The 20,106-nt window shown below is 46.3% G+C and overlaps 1 protein-coding gene across 1 annotated transcript in view; it reads left to right on the forward strand.

The window, feature by feature from the left end:
• Positions 1 to 1,678: 1,678 nt before the first annotated feature.
• LOC126259836 (uncharacterized) overlaps positions 1,679 to 20,106 on the forward strand; it is a 1,293,238-nt gene continuing 1,274,810 nt past the window's right edge. The window contains exon 1 of the mRNA XM_049956888.1: positions 1,679 to 1,813. The gene's annotated coding sequence lies outside the window, so the exon portion shown is untranslated. The remainder of the gene's footprint in view (positions 1,814 to 20,106) is intronic.

Consider the following 20,106-nt stretch of genomic DNA (forward strand, 5'->3'; position numbering starts at 1 on the left):
TGGGGAGAAGAGAAGTTTGTGGCACAACTTGACTAGAAGAAGGGATCGGTTGGTAGGACATGTTTTGAGGCATCAAGGGATCACAAATTTAGCATTGGAGGGCAGCATGGAGGGTAAAAATCGTAGAGGGAGACCAAGAGATCAATACACTAAGCAGATTCAGAAGGATATAGGTTGCAGTTGGTACTGGGAGATGAAGAAGCTTGCACAGGATAGAGTAGCATGGAGAGCTGCATCAAACCAGTCTCAGGACTGAAGACCACAACAAACAACAATGCTCGACCTCATAGAGCACGGGTAGCCTGCTCGCTTTCCCTATTTGAATCCCGCCGAGCACGTCTGGGATGCACTAGGGTTGCATCACGTCAGCATGCTCCAACCACTCTCCAAGACCTGTGAGCAGCTCTGCAGGAAGAATGGGTGTTATTGCGTCAACACGAGACTGATGACATCATTCACAGCATGTCCCGTATTTGACAGGCCTTTATTTGTGCCAGAGGTGGGCACATTAACCAATCATCAGAATGTGTGTGGAAATCCGTTAAGTTGGAAAGAAAACGAAGTACAGTTTTGTCTACTGTTAAGCAAGGTTCAAATGGCTCTGAGCACTATGGGACTTAACATCTGAGGTCATCAGTCCCCTAGAACATAGAACTACTTAAACATAACTAACCTAAGGACATTACACACATCCATGCCCGAGGCAGGATTCGAACCTGTGACCGTAGCAGTCGCGCGGTTCCGGGCTGAAGCGCTTAGAAACACTTGGCCACCGCGGCCGGCCCCAAAATGGCCTTAAAGGGGTCCCAACCATGCGTCACAATGGACATAGTTTAAATGAAGTGGACCTAAACAAACACGAGAAACGAAATTAATTATGAACTAGTCCTGTAGTTAGATTAAGGGAAACGACGGCAGCAGTTAACACGCGAGAATCTCGCTGTCACGTAATTTAACCCGTGCGCGCGTTTGATGTGCAGCGCGGCACGTGGCTGGTGCCACCCGCACAAGCGTCATTTGTTGAGCGGCTTCCTGCCGTCGCTAGGCAACGAAACGACGCCAGTGAGCTGTCAGCACCAAAGGCACGCCTCGCAGACTATAGCCACATGGTCAAGTTTCCTGGTTCCCTCTAAGCAGGGGTCTACCGTTCGCTTTGTCATTTAACACATTATGCAGCACGACACCTAGCGAGGTAGCGCAGTGGCTAGCACACTGGACTCGCATTCGGGAGGACGGCCTGATTTAGGTTTTCCGTCATTTCCTTAAATCGCTTCAGGCAAATGCCGGGATGGTTCCTTGGAAAGAGCACGGCCGACTTCCTTCCCCAATCCGAGATGGGGCCGAAGACGACGCTGTCTGGTCGCCTCCTCCAACCAACCAACAGCAAGATACGTAGGAAAAACAGAAGGGAGGAGGAATGTGCTTCGTGACCCCGTGACTCGACTCGCTGGGACACCTTACTCCAGCAGCGGCCAAGCGGTGCAGACTTGGAGTACACGGTTTCGAGGTCCCGCCCGCTCGGCACCGTCTGGGCCGGCGCTCGCCGCAGCGGTTAAGTGGGTCAGCGGGACCCTGCCTGCCGGCTGCCTCTGTTTACCTGTGACGTCACGCGGGCGCCCCCCTCTCGCGGTGCCGCCCCTCCCCACCGGGCCCCCAGCGCCGCGGCCGCAGTGTGTCTGTCTGTGTGCAGCGAGCAGCCCGTCTACGCCGCGTTTGTCGCCGCCGCGCGCGTCCTTGGCGAATTCCCTTACCGGCGGACAACTCGGCTGCTCTTGCGCTGTTCTCCGGCCGCCGACTGCAGTCCGAATTGCAGGTAAGGAGGCCTGATTGTTTTTTATATCTCTTCTGCGCTTCTACGTGTTCCACATCACCTGCAAAGCCACTGCGTTTACTAGTTTCGTCCCTCTGAAGAGGTCAAGTTTTGAGATTCCGTGCTTTGCTTGTTTGGAAGGAGCAGCAGTGATAGTCTTTTCGTGCTATAAAAAAGCACTGTAAATCAGTTAAGATGTTTAACAGTTGCTCTGGCACAGTCGCTACCCTACAGTAAAGCAGCGGTAGTTTTCTAGTGCTATTAATATTCACTGCAGACGGTTACCCTGCATTAAATGCCTGAAAGCATTTGAGCTATGCGTTTATTAATGACAACTTGTCCTCAGCAAGTTATTGTCGCAGTTCTGCTGGCGGTGAGATGGTGTTTAACGTTTAGCGTGAACTACAATAAAAACTTCATGAAACAGGACCACGACTGACTAACTCCATCAGTGGCTCTGTAGGAGAGTATTACAGGTTATTTTTGTCTACTCTGGTATGAATTAGGCTTGAACTAAAAGAGTTCGCCAAGTACGTAAAGTATGTGCAATCAATTCCTGATCTGTTACAGGGGGCAAATGATTACAAAATAGACTTTACTGTTTTAATGGCAAGTATTTGTCCACCCACAGTACCTTCCAGTGTACGTACAGAAACGTAGTTTTAGAACGCCAGCATTGACTAAAGACTATCAACTTGCCCAGCAATGCTTTCCCCATAGCGACGCTGTCTCTGTATTACTTAACGAAGATCACGCTTACATTCATGTTGTGTGAGCTAGACAGCGTTTTGCTTAAAAATAATTCTCTCGCTTGGCGTGACGTATTTCGGACCTGCGGAGCGAAATCAGATTTGTAGCGATCGATACGGAGTTCCACGTAGCGCATAACCGTATCTCGCTTGGTGTGCCGTCCTGTATTTCGGGTTAGCCAGTATCGTTAATTTGTCGAATGCTTAAACACATACCTTTTCGTTGTGCGTCCTTGAGTGGTACAGACTGAGACAGGGATTTAATGTCACTGAACCCAGTACATAAATACTGCCGCTCCTCGCTGCTTAGTAACAGGTAATCAATAGAAAAACAGGTGTATAATTGTTGTAAGTGAATATTAACATTTCGACAAGTACACGTCCACAAGTATTAATAACCTTAAAAGGTATTTTGTTTGGTAATACAAATGCCATCGGAGAAGAGTTTAATGACTACTGCACATCGAGTTGGCTTTCGTGGCGTTCTCAGGTCTAGGCTTCAAAATAGCGGTTCACATCCCAATTTCCGATTTTGCGGTCGGTATCAAATGTGGTATTTCTCACCGACGCAAAATTAGATGACGCTGACATGTAAGGCCCAACCAATCATCTCTTCGTAATGTTAATTAATCTCTTCTGGTAACGACGGTTGAGTTGGAGTTTTACATAATATATTATGTTTTCCTTTCATCTATACAGGTAATGAAATGTCTCACACGAAGCAGCACCGTGTACATCAATTATGGATCTTGTAGGTAACTGCTGTATCGTTCCAAGCACTCTGATACGTATTTGAATAATTCCGTGTATTATAGAGACTCCCGTTAATTCCTGGCGTTAAGATGTGAGATTACGCTGGCTATCCTAGTTACACAGCAGTTACATAAGTGGACAGCAAAATTTTGAGTTAACATTTAATAAATAATAAGTGTTTCCGCTTAAGCCTGACGGTTCAAACCCGTGTCCGTCCATCCTGATTCAGGCTTTCCGTGATTTCCTTAAAATCGCTTCAGGCAAACGCCGGGATGGTTCCTCTGAAAGGGCACGGCCGACTTCCTTCTTCAACCTTCCCTAATCCGACGAGACCAATGACCTCGCTGTTTGGTCCCCTTATCCAAATCAACCAACCAACCCACTTAAACCTGAAACCGCCTCACTACTTTTTGCTTGTGTTACCGTTCATGAAGTTGGTGATTTATAATTCACACTGCGAACCCGCGACAGGGGATAACACTTACATCTTTCTGAGTTTGTAATCAATGTTTCTGAGCCATACCCCCACCTTCCTCAACCTCACCACCCCTTCCCTGCTCCCCTAAATTCGAATAGGCTCAGGTTCCGTGACATGTAATTACAAGCTTAGCTGAAGAATGTGGTCCTCATATTGTTTCGTACTATCCTCCCACTCTCTTATCGGCACTTTACACAGTAGTGTACAAATAGTTTAAGAAAACATGCGGTTGGCCTTTGTAACGTCTCCGGTTACGAGTAATCCTGCATGACAATGTGAGCAGGAATCAGTACTGACTTAGCAGACATCGACAGTGTGAAATCGAGGTTGGCGTAACATGTTTTGTCGGTAAGGGCCAATTAAGATTGTGAAATAACTGTCGCGGAATAAAACCGACATTTCGTCCGTGGAATTCTACGCACTTGCACCAGCTCGCTCTGTTTGTCTACGTCACTGATACTCAACCTCGTCCCTGCCGCCCACTTTTAAGTGTTCCGGCTTTCAAGGTGGGCGGTAGGCGGTGTGAGCTTTAAAAACTCTTTCATCAGGTTTTCACAAAACTCTCAGCGACAATCTAAATTTCAGAAAATATACTACTTATATTGCGCTTGCACAATTTTAAGTCGTGTTACGTAAGTGAAACCAAATGACATTATAGGCCGACCGCAAACAATAGAGCGTCTCTGCCGCGACACCACCCAGCCGTAACGGACAAGCAAACCCGGTAGCTGCCGCTAACCCCCTCCCCTCACACTCCGAGTCCAGTCCACGATGCCCAAGAGGCATGCACAGAAGACGATCGCGTCACAGGCTCATTTGTTTGCGGTCGCACTGGCCAGTAAGCTGGTTTGCCAGAGTGGATACGTGATTACAGCTTCAAACACAATATTGTGAAATATTGTGAACCCGTGTCTCAGGAAAGAAAACATGTTCGTGACTTTCCGAAGCATCTGTCAATGGGTTTCTTACAATCTGTTGTCAATGAACTGCAACCATTGTGTTTATTGTGTCCTAAGAAATTGTCCGATGAGGCAATGAAGCCAAGTCGAGTGTGAGAACATCGTCAATGAACTGCAACCATTGTGTTTATTGTGTCCTAAGAAATTGTCCGATGAGGCAATGAAGCCAAGTCGAGTGTGAGAACACCATTCTACACTACTGGCCATTAAAATTGCTACACTACGAAGAAGACTTGCTACAGACGCGAAATTTAACCGACAGGAAGAAGATGCTGTGATACGCAAATGATTAGCTTTCACACAAGGTTGGCGCCGGTGACGACACCTACAACGTGATGACATGAGGAAAGTTTCCAACCGATTTATCATACACAAACAGCAGCTGACAGGCGTTGCCTGGTGAAACGTTGTTGTGATGCCTTGTGTAAGGAGGAAAATGCGTACCATCACGTTTCCGTCTTTGATAAAGGTCGGATTCTAGCCTATCGCGATTGCAGTTTATCGTATAGTGACATTGCTGCCCGCGTTGGTCGAGATCGAATGACTGCTAGCAGAATATGGAATCGGTGGGTTCAGGAGCGTAATACGGAACGCCGTGCTGTATCCCAACGGCCTCGTATCACTAGCAGTCGAGATGACAGGCATCTTATCCGCATGGCTGTAACTGATCGTGCAGCCACGTCTCGATCCCTGAGTCAACAGATGGGGACGGTTTCAAGACAACAATCACCTGCACGAACAGTTCGACGACGTTTGCAGCAGCATGGACTATCAGCTCGGAGACCGTGGCTGCGGTTACCCTTGACGCTGCATCACAGACAGAAGCGCCTGCGGTGGTGTACTCAACGACGAACCTGGGTGCACGAATGGCAAAACGTCATTTTTTTCGGATGAATCCAGGTTCTGTTTACAGCATCATGATGATCGCATCCGTGTTTGGCGACATCGCGGTGAACGTACATTAGGAAGCGTGTATTCGTCATCGCCATACCGGCGTATCACCCGGCGTGATGGTATGGGGTGCCATTGATTACACGTCTCGGTCACCTCTTGTTCGCATTGACGGCACTTTGAACAGTGGACGTTACATTTCAGATGTATTACAACCCGTGGCTCTGCCCTTCATTCGATCCCTGCGAAACCCTACATTTCAGCAGGATAATGCACGACCGCATGTTGCAGGTCCTGTAAGGGCCTTTCTGGATGCAGAAAACGTTCGACTGGTGCCTTGGCCAGCACTCTCACCAATTGTAAACGTCTGGTCAATGCTGGCCGAAAAACTGGCTCGTCACAATACGCCAGTCAGTACTCTTGATGAACTGTGGTATCGTGTTGAAGCTGCATGGGCAGCTGTACCCGTACACGCCATCCAAGCTCTGTTTGACTCAATACCTAGGCGTATCAATGCCGTTATTACGGCCAGAGGTGGTTGTTCTGGGTACTGATTTCTCAGGATGTATGCACCAAAATTGCGTGAAAATGTAATCACATGTCAGTTCTAGTTTAATATATTTGTCCAACGAATACCCGTTTATCATCTGCATTTCTTCTTGGTGTAGCAATTTTAATGGCCAGTAGTGTAATTATGTCAGTCTCTAGCTACAAAGAGTTAATAACACTCTCATAGGTTACCAAAGTATTTTGTCACTATTTATTGACAAAGTTGAACCACTTCGTCATAATTCTTTGATGGGAGAATTTTAAGTTTCCCGAATTACGTTTACAAAATATGATGTAACTCCAGAGGACATTGACAAATTCAGCAGCCATGTCAACGAACTTGAATTCTTCAAGGAAAAACGATTTGAAGATATTTTGAAACTGAAGGTGAATGATAGAATGAAAAATTCTTTTACTGCAAATGTTGAAGAAGTTGATACAGTTACCCAAGGAGAACTGTTAGTCGATCAGATATGGTAAAGGAAGAAAACATAAATTCGATAAAGGTGGTAAAATGGAAAAAAATCCTGTCTTATATCCAAATATATGGAAAATTGGGGTAATTTCCAAGAATGTTTGCCTATCGAAGCTGCGGGCTCCAAACGATAGATATCGAACGTGCAATTCTAAATCGATCACACGACTGTGGTGGCGAGCGTCATGATAAATTATTTGTGAGATAACAGGAAAACCTAAACGATTTATGACGGTAGAGAGTGGGATGTGTGATATTGTAGACATTTCTTTGGCCGATTGGCTCACATGGAAGAATCTAATTCCATGCTTATGCAATGTACAAAATTGTCTAAATTTTTGTCGGAAATGTGACGCTCTAGAGTTTACCCAGGTTACGGCAAAAATGGAATGCTTCCCGTAGCGTACACATCAAATGGACTTTCTCATGACGACGACGAGTGTGATATGTCGTTTCCTTTGTAATTAAAACTATTTTAGTAACGTTCTTCTTTTTTCGTTGCTGTAGTGACCACTAGAAACACGCTCATAACGCCCGCCACCACAGTCGCGTGGTCGATTTACAATCGCACGTTTGCTATCTATCGTTTGGAGCCCGCAGCTTCGATAGGCAGACATTCTTGGAAATTACCTAAAATTATATTAAGTTCAATGCTAACTATGCCTGCTTCGTCTCGTGTGGCATCAGGCTTTAGTGAATATATCCGAAAGAGGAGACCTCCTTTTAGTCCTTACGGTACAGTAATAGAGTCGGAAATCCAATACTTTAGTTTCGCAACATCAGACTCAGGGATCTCATTTATCATTTGGCGATAGTTTTTTATCGATTAAGGAACGATGGAATGTTTACCTAGACACGCCATTTGTTACGCTGTGGCATTCTGTAAGCTGTGACATAGCATTTACATTTACACCAGAAGAGATGAAACTCAAAAGTTGAGAAACCGGTTGTGTGGGATTATAAGTGACCTGGACAAATACAGCTATAGCGGATCATTGGACATTTCATCCAATTCCATGTTAATAGTTTTAACTCCTGTATTTAAAAAGTAAAAACTGTTCGCTGTATGACGTGTCAAACAATCGACACAAGGTATTTGGTAAGTAATTATTACTACACGCTTTACCTTACTGTATTCTGCTTTATAAATTTTATAAAGTTTAGAAAATTTTGCTACCAGAGCGTTGAATAACAAATGAAACACGTGTTTTTCTTTTCTGAAAGCAGGCTGGTTTATTTAGGATTTGAGTACACCATATAATTCCGCACACTACTTTTAATATAATCTCCTTTCAATGTGACGGCCTTACCCCACCTTACGGGGAGGGCCGTCATGGTACCACTCTACTGGTCGACTTAGGAGCCAACGTCTCGCTGCATCAAAACCTCCACTTCATCCACGTACTGCTTCCCGCGGAGTGCACCCACATTGTGCCAAACAGATGGAAGTCAGCAAAAAAAATGGTTCAAATGGCTCTGAGCACTATGGGACTCAACTGCTGTGGTCATCAGTCCCCTAGAACTTAGAACTAGTTAAACCTAACTAACCTAAGGACATCACACACATCCATGCCCAAGGCAGGATTCGAACCTGCGACCGTAGCAGTCGCATGGTTCCGGACTGCGCGCCTAGAACCGCGAGACCACCGCGGCAGGCTGGAAGTCAGCAGGCGCGAGATACGGGTTGTAGGGTGGATGAGCGAGAACAGTCCAGTGAAGTTGCGTGAGCTCCTCTCGGGTGCACACACTCCTCTGAGAACTTACGCCGTCATGGAGAAGTAGAAGTGCCTTTGAAATTTTGTGGCGACCAACACGCTTAAGTCGTGTCTTCAATTTTTTTCCAAGATGCTACTCCAGGCATGTGTAAAATGAATGTGCGCAATGAAAAATAATGAACGCTAAAATGATGATTTGGCCCTCACTCACTATCCCCCTGAAGAAGATCTTAGGATCTCCTAATACTCCTTTTTAACATGTAAATTACATTCTAAACATAAATTAATGATAAAGGCAACTAATACTACTAAATGATAATTGTTGCTGTTCAATATACACTCCTGGAAATTGAAATAAGAACACCGTGAATTCATTGTCCCAGGAAGGGGAAACTTTATTGACACATTCCTGGGGTCAGATACATCACATGATCACACTGACAGAACCACAGGCACATAGACACAGGCAACAGAGCATGCACAATGTCGGCACTAGTACAGTGTATATCCACCTTTCGCAGCAATGCAGGCTGCTATTCTCCCATGGAGACCATCGTAGAGATGCTGGATGTAGTCCTGTGGAACGGCTTGCCATGCCATTACCACCTGGCGCCTCAGTTGGACCAGCGTTCGTGCTGGACGTGCAGACCGCGTGAGACGACGCTTCATCCAGTCCCAAACGTGCTCAATGGGGGACAGATCCGGAGATCTTGCTGGCCAGGGTAGTTGACTTACACCTTCTAGAGCACGTTGGGTGGCACGGGATACATGCGGACGTGCATTGTCCTGTTGGAACAGCAAGTTCCCTTGCCGGTCTAGGAATGGTAGAACGATGGGTTCGATGACGGTTTGGATGTACCGTGCACTATTCAGTGTCCCCTCGACGATCACCAGTGGTGTACGGCCAGTGCAGGAGATCGCTCCCCACACCATGATGCCGGGTGTTGGCCCTGTGTGCCTCGGTCGTATGCAGTCCTGATTGTGGCGCTCACCTGCACGGCGCCAAACACGCATACGACCATCATTGGCACCAAGGCAGAAGCGACTCTCATCGCTGAAGACGACACGTCTCCATTCGTCCCTCCATTCACGCCTGTCGCGACACCACTGGAGGCGGGCTCCACGATGTTGGGGCGTGAGCGGAAGACGGCCTGACGGTGTGCGTGACCGTAGCCCAGCTTCATGGAGACGGTTGCGAATGGTCCTCGCCGATACCCCAGGAGCAACAGTGTCCCTAATTTGCTGGGAAGTGGCGGTGCGGTCCCCTACGGCACTGCGTAGGATCCTACGGTCTTGGCGTGCATCCGTGCGTCGCTGCGGTCCGGTCCCAGGTCGACGGGCACGTGCACCTTCCGCCGACCACTGGCGACAACATCGATGTACTGTGGAGACCTCACGCCCCACGTGTTGAGCAATTCGGCGGTACGTCCACCCGGCCTCCCGCATGCCCACTATACGCCCTCGCTCAAAGTCCGTCAACTGCACATACGGTTCACGTCCACGCTGTCGCGGCATGCTACCAGTGTTGAAGACTGCGATGGAGCTCCGTATGCCACGGCAAACTGGCTGACACTGACGGCGGCGGTGCACAAATGCTGCGCAGCTAGCGCCATTCGACGGCCAACACCGCGGTTCCTGGTGTGTCCGCTGTGCCGTGCGTGTGATCATTGCTTGTACAGCCCTCTCGCAGTGTCCGGAGCAAGTATGGTGGGTCTGAGACACCGGTGTCAATGTGTTCTTTTTTCCATTTCCAGGAGTGTATATTTATTATAGATTAAAATCAACCCTTTAAGTACAATTGTCTATATTTCCTAATTAAAGTTATTAATCAATTGCCCAACTCTGCCCCTTATTATGACTGCACAACCTAATATCAAAATGCGGAATCACTGATATCATCTACGTACCAAACACTAGAAGACACTACTTTCAAAGATGATCTAAGCTGGTGTGGAACCTCAGTGGAAATAAACTAACGTGATCATAGCTTTTTTTTTTTAGCTTTATAGCCCTAATAAGCCGAAGCAGTTTGTGATATCACCATATGTACTGTGTCCAGTGGGTCAGAGTGATGGGTCTCGTACTCGTCTGCGACGATGGAAGAACTCCAGCCACAAATAAACTCTTTCAAACACTAGAACGGCAGAAGGCGGTCCTCTGACTAATATACTCTAATACTGTCTTCTCCTCTCTGTGTTCTACAGACAAGAAAAGCGAACTCCCAGTCACATGGATGGAGTTCAGATAACGTCTCAACGTAAGTATGGGCAGAAGTACTGCTCTCAATTACTGAATGCTGCATACTCAACGACGGCTTCCAATCCGGAGGTGAAGTCCAGAATCGTATAAGTTCTTAACAGTACAGTGCCTAACTGTTCTAACTATAACCTCTCCTGAGAACAAAGACAGCAAGTCCGTCTGTGCCAACAAGGCTGATACCGAGCGATCTTCACACACGGGCGCTCACAACGGAAAACCTCATCTCTCCACTGCTGGCTTCCCAGCAACGCTCTGCTCCCCTCCCTCATAATTCCGAAAACGAATCATATTCCCGAATCCACGGAATATTCTCCCTCGCTACAGATTCTTCCGAACGCCGACCTAACCGAGCGAGGTGGCGCAGTGGTTAGCACACTGGACTCGCATTCGGGAGGACGACGGTTCAATCCCGTCTCCGGCCATCCTGATTTAGGTTTCCCGTGATTTCCCTAAATCGTTTCAGGCAAATGCCGGGATGGTTCCTTTGAAAGGGCACGGCCGATTTCCTTCCCAATCCTTCCCTAACCCGAGCTTGCGCTCCGTCTCTAATGACCTCGTTGTCGACGGGACGTTAAACACTAACCACCACCACCACCGAACGCCGACCAACCATATTTTAGTCTTTTGTCGTTCAGCGCGGAAAATACTCATACAATGGTACGTTTCTGAGTAAAAATCCCTGGAAATAACCCAGCCTGCGTGGTTTCTGAGGTGCCGTTTCTTCGTTCCTCCCACATGCGTCCAAGATTTGCAGAGTTCCCAGTTATCCTTCCGATCCTGCTTCAATAGCGGCCGGCCATCACCCTATTGTGCTCCAGAGCTCGGGTGCCACGACGTCTGTCTAGCTACTTCCTGTTTTTAAGCAGGACCAACACCTGTGCAGGCCTTCCACGCAGAGATTGAGTTCTGCCTGCCGTTTCATCTCCACTGGCGTTCCAACCTCAAATGGTATAGGCAATCGTTCATTACGCCTTTTTTATAGTAAAGACACTCCGTCACCTTCCATGCAATAAGCGTTAACAATGATTTACAAGACGTACGTGAAAATGTAAGTCTCCTTTAAATATACATATATATGATGTACAACCTATCACATGATACCTAATTGTGTTTGCAGATCACGGCAATGTATGTGGATGAATGCTTGTAAGGTGCGAAATTATAGCCACCTTACATCTTGAAAGTATCACAATGCACTTCCGAGTTAATCGTTGCATCATGATGGAGGACGTCAAACGGAATAACCCCTTCAGAGTCTCAGACGACTGTCGACACGATTTTACCAGCTGAGAGTACGGCTTTGAACTATTTCTTCGGAGGAGAGGTAGTGGGTGCCACTCCATGCATTGCCCTTGTTTCCTGTTGCAAGCTGTGAACCCATATTTCATCGCCTGTGACGATTTTCGACAAAAAAGTCTCGCGAACAGCGTCGTAACGCGCAAGCAATTCCTCGAAGACGGTCCTTCCTTGTTCTTTATGATCTTGGGAACGCAGCGGCCACACACGTCTGAGTGCCCCAGCTGGTGGACGAGTGTGTCAGCACTGCCAACAGAGACGTCCAGTTGTGCAGCGATGTGTTTGTGTTACGTCGATCACCTCGCATGAGAGTGTCCGCACGTCCGAATATAGCAGAAGCTACAGCTGTGTGCAGCCGGCCAGCACACAGGAAATCGGACACGTTTACGCTACCTTGTGTGATGATGACAGACGTCTTGCCCAACGACTCACCTTGCTTTTGTTCACTGCCAGGTCTCCGCACACATTCTTCATGAAACTAAAGGCGCTTAAGCACGAATATTCCACTATGTGCCACAACAAATCCTGCATTTTTTCTTCAATCGAAATTGGTCAAGAAAAAATCCATTACTTACTGAACGCCCATGTACTAACACAGATATAAAAATGGGGATAGATATGAAACATTTGACTGCTACTGGTCTGTATGATCCAGAATGCTGTAGATACCGGAGCCTGGGCTGTTATCGTGTTTCCTGACTCCCCACAGCACGTACCGTACAATGTTGCGAAGCCGCTCACTAATCATTATTATGGAATACAAGAAGAGCCACACAGTTGAGCTGACTACTTCCTAACAAAGCTAACTCGGCATGTTATTCTTAATAAAGAGGTGTCATCAGAAGAGAAGCAACTGTGTTAGGACCGTTACTATCCACAACATGTATACATTATCTGATAGACAACGCTCGAAGCCCTGTGAGACTACAGCAGTAGTCGTTGAGACATTGTTACGAAGTGCGCGAAGACCTTTAGATCATCAGCGCTTGGTTTAAAGACCAGCGCCTGATCCTCAACACATGATGGTAACTGTAACGCTACTTAATAAACGATTCGGGAGGACGACGGTTCAATCCCGTCTCCGGCCATCCTGATTTAGGTTTTCCGTGATTTCCCTAAATCGCTTCAGGCAAATGCCGGGATGGTTCCTTTGAAAGGGCACGGCCGATATCCTTCCCCATCCTTCCCTCACCCGAGGTTGCGCTCCGTCTCTAATGACCTCGTTGTCGACGGGACGTTAAACACTAACCACCACCACCACTTAATAAACGAAATGACATCAACAGACAAATCGAGCGGAAGTTAGCCACAACCGTCAAATGTGTAAGATCTCCAATTTTGTCGGCTTCATTGCTTAATAGTGTGCTTCCGGATGTACTGTCGAAACTGTGGTGGATGTGATAGCCAGCGAGGTGTTAATAAACTGAGAGCCTGACCCCTAAGTCTTGTTTATATTGAAATGAAACCTCTGTCCCTACTTGTTAGGTTTCCTGACATTAGAAAAATAGAGGAGGAATGCAAGGAACATCAGCGCCAAGCTCGATTAAAACAACCAAGCAAATCGACTGTCGCCGAGCACTGCATCGAGTACAACTGTAAAACGACCAGTATCGTGGTGCAAACGTCAAGTTTCTGTTACACCTTAATTAAGAAGTCTATCAACATAAAGACGTTAGAAAATGTAATAAACAAGTACGAAGTTTTCAATTTAAACAAAGTTTGGGGTCGGACACTCAGTGTGCTAAGATTTCAGCGACCATCACGTCCACCAGAGCACGGAACGCTGAGCGAGTTTGCGTTTCAACGAGTATCGGTACGAGGTCTGAAAAAAAAGAAAAAAAGGATCAAAGGGCAAAGTGGGCGTCGGAAATCGAACACTTAGTCAGCTACAAACAGAGAGGCGAGACGGTCTGGCTGGAGTTCAGGCAGCCAGTGCACACACAAAGCACAACACGCAGCATCTGAAGAAAACGGCTTCGTGAGTCTTCGAAACACTGTGCATAGAACGGAATCAACAGAACAACCTGAAGCTCGCCATTAAGCATCTAAGAACTTGCTGCGGGGAGCTTTTGTGGTGGAACGATCGTATTAATCTGTTGAGGAGTAGACAAGTTTCAGACTGGAGTGACCGTAATTTTCTCTTGGAGAGAACTTTGTCGCGCCAGTATTCTTGGAGATTTTTCGGCGGTGTGGGAATGTATTAAAGTCGAATTCACGGAAGAGACTGAGAAGAATAAAAGTAGAGCTGCGCTGTTCATCACGAATTCCTTTAGTCAGACGAAGAGCATCACAGAAATGTCGAACGCATACCAGCGGAAAGTGCTGCTAGTAAGAGTTGCAAATCGCAGAAAGTATTACTTTCATTGTTCTTAGAATTCATGTTCCAGAACGAATAACGAAACTATCACTTTCAACACAATATCGCGTAATGACCTCGATGATTAACATAAGGCAAACAGAGAGGGATATGTACAGTCCTCCTCCAAGAGGCCATCCTCGAATGGCTTAGGGGTTGAATTGGTGAGGGTGGAGGGGGCGGGGGTAAGAAATACACCATGTACCCTCCACCAGAAACCGTTCGTTGGCTTTGGAAGTGTGCGTGTAAGGTTGTTTCCTAGGTGACGTTACAAAGTTTTAGGGATGACGGAGAAGGGTCATTCTATGGATTTGAGATAAGGGGCCATGGTATTGGAACGACCGTGTCGAAAATCGTTCTGGTTCCTCCGACAGTGGAGCTCTCCTACTACAAGCTCTTTGCATTCCATATTTTGGGTGGTGTTAATATGTACCAAAACAAGAAAAAAGTAAACATGGACTATAAAGTGTACACGTTAAGAGCTATGAACACTTGTCCATCTTTGCTACTCTGAAGCACAACTCATCTAGTGACCAAGTGCTCGACGCTCTTAAGGCATGCATTTTAGAGCTCTTGGGTCGTCACAAAATATAGGAAGCAAACAGTTCGCAGTAGGAGAATTCCACAGTCAGAGGTAACAGAACGATTTTCGCTCACAACTCTTGACTCGGTCGTTTCCGGACCAGTCTCCATTACCTCAGATTGACATATTTAACTTTCTCCATCTCCCGCGAAAGTTTGCAACATCATCACGGAATCACGCTTTATTCAGGGTGTACCACCTGGAATGGGACAATATTCAGGGGTGTGACAGGTATACCATTCGAAGCAAAAAAGGCTAATAAACATGGGCTGTAAAATGCATACCTTAAGAGCTATGAGCACTTGTTTAATAGAAGTTGTGTGTTTCACAGTAGCGAAGATGAAAATGTGGGCCGGCCGAAGTGGCCGTGCTGTTAAAGGCGCTGCAGTCTGGAACCGCAAGACCGCTACGGTCGCAGGTTCGAATCCTGCCTCGGGCATGGATGTTTGTGATGTCCTTAGGTTAGTTAGGTTTAACTAGTTCTAAGTTCTAGGGGACTAATGACCTCAGCAGTTGAGTCCCATAGTGCTCAGAGCCATTTGAGCCATTTGAAAATGTGGTTTGACAGTAGCGAAGATGAAAAAGTGCTGGCTGGCTCTGAGCACTATGGGACTTGACTGCTGAGGTCATCAGTCCCCTTGAACTTAGAACTACTTAATCCTAACTAACCTAAGGACATCACACACATCAACGCCCGAGGCAGGATTCGAACCTGCGACCGGAGCGGTCACGCGGTTCCGGACTGAAGCGCTTAGAACCGCACGGCCACACCGGCCGGCGAAAAAGTGTTCATAACCCTTAAGATACGCAGTTTAGAGCCCATGTGTCTAGACTGTTTTGCTTCAGATGATGTTCCTGTCGCATGCTGAATATTTACCATTCAAAGTGCGACACCCTCTAAGTGGATATACAGGGTAGTCCATTGATAGTGGCCGGGCCAAATATCTCACAAAATAAGCATCAAACGAAAAAACTACAAAGAAGGAAACTCGTGTAGTTTGATGGGGAAACCAGATGGCGCTATGGTTGGCCCGCTATATGGCGCTGCCATAGGTCAAACGGATATCAACTGCGTTTTTTTGAATAGGAATCCCCATTTTTTATTACATATTCGTGTAGTACGTAAAGAAATATGAATGTTTTAGTTGGACCACTTTTTTCGCATTGTGATATATGACGCTGTAATAGTCATAAACGTATAAGTACGTGGTATCATATAACATTCCGCCAGTGCGGACGGTATTTGCCACGTGATACATTACCCGTGTTAAAATGGACCGTTTACCAACTGCGGAACAGGTCGATAACGTGTTGATGTATGGCTATTGTGATCAAAATGCCCAACGGGCGTGTGCTATGTATGCTGCTCGGTATCCTGGACGACATCATCCAAGTGTCCGGACCGTTCACCGGATAGTTACGTTATTTAAGAACACATTAAGTGTTCAGCCACATGTGAAACGTCAACCACGACCTGAAACAAATGATGATGCCCAAGTAGGTGTTTTAGCTGCTGTCGCGGCTAATCCGCACATCAGTAGCAGACAAATTGCGCGAGAATCGGAAATCTCAAAAACGTCGGAGTTGAGACTGCTACGTCAACATCGACTGCACCCGTGCCATATTTCTACGCACCAGGAATTGCATAGCGACGACTTTGACCGTCGTGTATAGTTCTTCCACTGGGCACAAGAGAAATTACGGGACGATGACAGATTTTTTGAACGCGTTCTATTTAGCGACGACGCGTCATTCACCAACAGCGGTAACGTAAACCGGCATAATATGCACTATTGGGAAACGGAAAATCCACGATGGCTGCGACAAGTGGAACATCAGCGACCTTGGCGGGTTAATTTATGGTGCGGCATTATGGGAGGAAGGATAATTGGCCCCCATTTTATCGAAGGCAATCTAAATGGTGCAATGTATGCTGATTTCCTACGTAATGTTCTACCGATGGTACTACAAGATGTTCACTACATGACAGAATAGCGATGTACTTCCAACATTATGGATGTCCGGCACATAGCTCGCGTGCGGTTGAAGCGGTAATGAATAGCATATTTCATCACAGGTGGATTGGTCGTCGAAGCACCATACCATAGCCCGCACGTTCACCGGATCTGACGTCCACGGATTTATTTCTGTGGGGAAAGTTGAAGGATATTTGCTGTCGTGATCCACCGACAACGCCTGACAACATGCGTCAGCGCATTTTCAGTGCATGTGCGTACTACTCGCTGGTGAGAGGAATGTCGTTACACGTATTGCCAAATGCACTGAGGTTGACGGACATCATTTTGAGCATTTATTGCATTAATGTGGTATTTACAGGTAATCACGCTGTAACAGCATGCGTTCTCAGAAGTGATAAGTTCACAAAGGTACAAGTATCACATTGGAACAACCGAAATAAAATGTTCAAACATACCTACGGTCTGTATTTTAATTTAAAAAACGTACCTCTTACCAACTGTTCGTCTAAAATTGTGAGCCATATGTTCGTGACTGTGTCAGCGCCATCTATCACAAAGCGAAAAAAGTGGTCCAATTAAAACATTCATCTTTCTTTACGTAATTCACGAATATGTAATAAAAAATGGGGTTTGCTATTTTAAAAAAACGCAGTTGATATTCGTTTGACCTATGGCAGCGCCATCTAGCGTCATCTTTCTTTACGTAATTCACGAATATGTAATAAAAAATGGGGTTTGCTATTTTAAAAAAACGCAGTTGATATTCGTTTGACCTATGGCAGCGCCATCTAGCGGGACAACGATAGCGCCATCTGGTTTCCCCCTTCAAGCTAGACACGTTTCGTTCTTTGTAGTTTTTTTCGTTTGACACTTAATTCGTGAGATCTTTGGCCCGGTCACGATCAACGGACCACCCTGTATATTGTGTCTCGTCTCTGGAACTTCCCGTACTGAGTCATATCACTCCTGTTGCCGAAGAAACACCCTTCCTTTCGCAATTACAGCCTGCGCTGGACAGATTATTCACCGACTCAATGGCTTGACCCTCTAGCTGACAAGCGGTTCCTCAACGACTTCCAGTTACGCAACAGAGGCGCGCGCTCTTGCGTGTGTAGGTTTGCATACGAGTTGAGTGACTCGTCACGGCTGGCGGTTAACTAGCTGTCACGGCCTTCTGGTGCCTGCGGCAAGTGTCGTACCATGCTGAAGCTCCACTTTGCTCCTGCGTCCCACTTCAGATTCTCGTGTAGGTGCTCGGCTTTTGTTACTGACTGTGTTGCCTGTAGGTGTATGTTACTCTTTGAAAACATCGTCCGGGAGTTGTAGTCTCTTATCGACCTTTCAGGGCTTTATTGCCTAAGATTTTCATGAGGTCACAGGCGAAGTTTGCAATGTTTGTTGGAGAAGGAGACGGAAGACAGCGGTAAAGATTCTCTTATGTCACTTGACATTTCTGTCAACACAATTATGATACTGAAAGCTTGAAATACCTGAAACTGTAACGGAATTGAATCTACAGCCATAGACTGCTGAGGCGTATGCTACCTCATAAAGTTCCATTGTTAATTACGGTCTCCTTTGGAGTGTGTGCCTTGATTATCTCTGATTATAGCTTTAGAGATAAGTCTGTTCCAGATCAGGCGCTTCAGCCAGTAATCACTCCGCTGCAAATCCCAGCCGCCAGTGGAAGAATTTTGTAAAAGAGGAGGGGAATGATCTTGTAAGTGAACTAGATAGTTTTACCAAAGGTGTACCAGTCCATAACATTGTCGAAGCGCTGCTGCAGGTATCGACATAAAAGGTAGCGACAGCTCGGCTTGAGGGTTTTGCTGAGCGCTGTTAGAACGATGCAACCTTTTTACAAAGACACGGTGATTATATGACGGGTAGATACCTTCTGACGTGACAAACGATTAGGAAAATCCATAAAACACGCTCAGAACACGAAACAGAAATGACCTGTCAGTCTCTCGAAGAAACAGAAAATGCCAGCAAGTCTAGCATAGCATGAACATGAAAATCAGGCTTGGCCAGACTCATTGGGTGTAAGGAAGAGCTACTCTCTAGTTTACTCTCGGGGGTTGTATTTGTTTTTTCCCTCTAGTAACACATTTATTTATCTACTTCCCTTTCAAGAATTTAGCCTTTTTGCCACCTCCTTCCCTCATCACTATGGCCGTTGGTTTTTCCGAAATTTATTTTGAGCTTCTGAGTGTAGAAATAAATACAGATGGGAAAAATCCACCGAGGCTTTGGCAAGTAGCCTGCTGTCTCAAGACCCGCAGATCTTCCTGGTTTTCTTCCAGGATTTCCTCCTGTAAGGTTCAAAATGGTTCAAATGGCTCTGAGCACTATGGGACTTAACTTCCGAGGTCATAAGTCCCCTAGAACCTAGAACTACTTAAACCTAACTAACCTAAGGACATCACATACATCCATGCCCGAGGCAGGATTCCAGACTGTAACGCCTAGAACCGTCTGGGCACCTCGGCCGGCCCTCCCGTAAGGAAGCATGGTCAAATGAACCGTGTTGAATTAGTCGCCCTTTTCAGTCACAGCATGTTACACAAAAGTAACTGATTAACTTATCCAAAAATATCTGACATGCATAATTAGCTTACAAACATTTCCACGTATTGGAGAAGAAAGTAAAGTTGTAATTATTGAAGGGAGGTAGCTATACCCACGCGTGTACTGTTGTGGGTGCCATGACAATGATGCTTCAGCCCCGAATAAAAACGGCAACACATTACTATTTGCTTCTATCGAGCTAGAAGAGGCCCAACAGACTGGACTGAAAAACTCAAACAAAGCTACTAAGGATTTTGTGGACGTTTTGAAGCCCATGGACAACTTCTGAAGGTTTAAGAGCTAGTACCCACGAGCACCGGTTAACGCTGGTAGTACCAACTGCCTGCTACGGTCGAAGGTTCGAATCCTGCCTCGTGCATGGATGTGTGTGATGTCCTTAGGTTTGTTAGGTTCAAGTAGTTCTAAGTTCTAGCAGACTGATGACCTGAGATGTTAAGTCCCATAGTGCTTAGAGCCATTTGAACCATTTTAGTACCAACTGTCGTTCTGTATTTTATATTTGGAGATCACTTAGTTCGACCAAATACAGTAACCACAGTTAAATAAAAAGACGCGACTCAGACTTGTTTATACTTTACAAAACCAGATCACTTACATTTCCTTCGACACAAGGGAGCCTTTCTGAAAGTGCTCATTAGGTCTCAGTTCTGCCGAGTCGTATT

This window comes from Schistocerca nitens, chromosome 5 (genome assembly GCF_023898315.1).
Source record: "Schistocerca nitens isolate TAMUIC-IGC-003100 chromosome 5, iqSchNite1.1, whole genome shotgun sequence".
NCBI classification, from domain to species: Eukaryota; Metazoa; Arthropoda; class Insecta; order Orthoptera; family Acrididae; genus Schistocerca; species Schistocerca nitens.